This window comes from Silene latifolia, chromosome 6, assembly GCF_048544455.1.
Source record: "Silene latifolia isolate original U9 population chromosome 6, ASM4854445v1, whole genome shotgun sequence".
In the NCBI taxonomy this organism is placed as follows: Eukaryota; Viridiplantae; Streptophyta; class Magnoliopsida; order Caryophyllales; family Caryophyllaceae; genus Silene; species Silene latifolia.
In genome coordinates, this window is record NC_133531.1 from 36,155,477 (window position 1) to 36,158,621 (window position 3,145).

Here is a 3,145-nt window from a genome sequence, read left to right on the forward strand (position 1 = left end):
GTCTCAGGGAATTTTCATTCCTTGAGGCAGCTCTCACTTATTTTCTTTCAGTGTTGTGTATGCCTAGGTCAAACAGGTCGGAATTAGTCCCAGCTGATCCTGAGCCAGAGAGATCTTTTCGGCAAAGACTTCGTCTGCAAAGAGAGATTCGAAAGAAAGACTTGAGTACTTTCAAACCCGAACTACAACATTTCCTTTTCGCAGAAGACCCGTCTTGTGAAGAAGACAATCTCATTTCTTCTATCAAGCCAGTAAAGATGCCTAACACAGCGAGTCACTCAGAGCCCACAGCTGCCTCGATTCCCAAAGGTTTCAAGCTCTCAACTGAGGATGGTAACACTTTTGATATCCGTCCGTTTTATATAAATTTGGTAGAAAGGAACTTGTATCGAGGTGTGGCTGGTGAAGATCCGCAAAAACATATGGAGGTCTTTACTGACTGCTGTTCTACCATTCTCGCCACAAAGGGAGTGACTCAAGACAAGATAAAGGAAGTCTTATTTCCTTTTTCACTGACTGATGGAGCCAGGGAGTAGCTCACTGATCTTGATCGTACAGCAGCCGGTATTAACAACTGGGAAACTCTCGCTCTTGCCTTTTATAAAAGGTACTTTCCTCCATAACGTACTAATCATCTGAGAGGAAAGATCACGAGTTTCAAACAGGCACCTGATGAGAATTTCTATGAGGCTTGGTGTCGATTCAAGAAGCTAGTGAGGTCTCTTCCTCACCATGGATTTGATCAGTGGTTTTTGTGCAACCAATTCTACAACGGGTTGTACGATGACCATCGTGCTATACTTGATGCCTCATCTAATGGGAGATTCCAAAAGAATATTGATGATGATAAGGGGTGGGGCATTATTGAGGAGATGGCGACCCATTGTGCTGAGTATGGGAACCCGAGAGATGGTATTCGCACAGTCCATTCAGTTCATAGTGAACTTTTGACTCAGTTGGAAGCCATGAATGATCGTTTTGATAGGTTGGAGATGCAACAAGCTGGTGATCAACAAACGGTTCATTTGTTGAATAGACAGGAAACTGTCACTTGTGAGAGATGTGGGAGCAATGACGGTCACACTGCTGTTGACTGTCTGACAGAAAAGGAACAAGTCCTTGCCTTTCAGCAATATAGGCAAGGAGGAGGTTCCTATTACAATAACCAAGGGGCAATCCATCCCAATTTGAGGTAGACCAGTCAGAATGTTCTTAATCCTACTCCTCCATCACGGCAGCAACAACCCTATGTCCCTCCTCACAAGGCTCAACAAGGTTTTGTAAAACCTCCATCCTTTCCACCACCTAACCAAGGAGCTTCTTCTAGTGGAGTAAGTGAATTGACTGAGTTGAAGACGATGCTCCAGCCATTAACTAAGCATATTCATATGAGTGACCAACAAAAAGAAGCTTCAATTAAGTCACTTGAAACTCAAGTTGCTCAGCTAGCCGCGAGCCAATCCACAAGAAAACCGGGTCATTTGCCGTCTCAATCTGAGAAGAATCCACACGAGACGGTAAACTTGATTAACCTGCGAAGTGGTCGTCCTTATGAAGGACCAAAATTGTCAACTTTAGATGACATATCAGACCCGAAGAGTGCTATTATTGATGATGAACAGGCGTCTAATGCTAAAAATATGCCTAGCACGAAGAAAATACTCGATCGACTGATTTCTGGTGGTCGATCGAGTAGAAATGCAGCTGATATTACTCGATCGAATGATTCTGGTGGTCGATCGAGTAAACTGGATATTCAAGGATATGATCGAGAGGTTGTAACCACTCGATCGAGTGGAAGTGTGCCTCGATCGAACACTGTGGATATAGAGGAATTCGATCGAGAAGCTGCTAATGCTCGATCGAGTAAAAAGTCACCTGACATGCCTCGATCGAGAGGTAAAAAGACTCGATCGAGTGGAAAAGAGTTTGAACCCGCTGAGACATTGGAAGAAAGGAATAAAGGGCTTGAAATTCCTATCACTGTGCCCTTTCCGAGGCGATTACAGAGCAACAAAGCTAATCAACAGTTCGGAAAATTTGCCGAACTCCTAAAAAGTTTACATGTTACTATTCCGTTCGCCGAGCTGCTTACTCAGGTACCCTCTTACTTGAAATTCATGAAAAAAAAATTTTCACTTAAGAGGCACATAAATGGTCATGAGACGGTAGCTTTAACTGAAGTAGGGACTGCCTTAGTTCAGAATAAGTTGGCATTTAAACAGACTGACCCTGGTAGCTTCTCAATTCCGTGTCATATAGGAACCCATTTGATTGACAACGCGCTATGCGATCTAGGTGCTAGCGTGAGCGTCTTACCTTTGTCTCTCGCTAAGAGACTCGGTCTGACCAAATTTAATTGCACTAATATGACCGTTCAGATGGCCGACCGTAGTATATCACGACCACTAGAAGTTATAGAGGACATACCTGTTAAGATCGGGAGATTCTTTATTCCCGTAGACTTTGTAGTGCTTGACATCCCCAAGGACACTCACACCCCTATTATTTTAGGGAGACTATTTTTATTCACTGCTCGTGCAGTGATCGATGTCGGGGGCAAGACGCTTACATTTCAGGTCGGAGATGAAGAACTAATTTTTCATCAGTGTAAATCTTGTAGGGCTCCCATGCAAGCTCAACCTTGCAATGTCCTATCCTCTACTGATTCGGATATAGACACTCCAGCAGAGAATGTTGAATTTTGTGCTGCTATCGTAACCCCTCCGCCTCGGACTAAGAGCGAAAAGGAGGAACATTCCTCTGTTTTCCTTGCTGTAGGTACAGATGGAGTGGATGCTGGAGTTCTCAACAGTCAAAGTACGGTTAAAGTCAATCAGAATGGAGATGCCAATGTCAATGTCAATGGGAACGACAAAGGGAAGAAGAAAGTTCGTGCATACGTGGACGTCAACTATTCTCCTTCCACTAGTTCAAATTCGAATTCATGGTGATCGAAGAGGATGGTCAAAGATGCTGAAGGGACCTCCTCCAGTCAGAAGCCCTCTTATGGGCTACTGAAATGTTTTGGAAGATAAGCGGGGAATGCCTCGTGTAATAATTTGTAAAATTTTTTTAATTTCCGTTGTATTTCTTTATTGCGTTTTTTTTTAGAATTGTTAGACATTAGTTTAATTAGCCTAGC

General features: G+C 43.3%; 1 non-coding gene across 1 annotated transcript; it reads right to left on the reverse strand.

Moving 5' to 3' along the window:
• Nucleotides 1–632: 632 nt before the first annotated feature.
• Nucleotides 633–739, reverse strand: LOC141588828 (small nucleolar RNA R71). Its single transcript, XR_012519798.1, has one exon. It is a non-coding gene; the product is annotated as a small nucleolar RNA R71 (small nucleolar RNA).
• Between the last annotated feature and the right edge of the window lie 2,406 nt (nucleotides 740–3,145).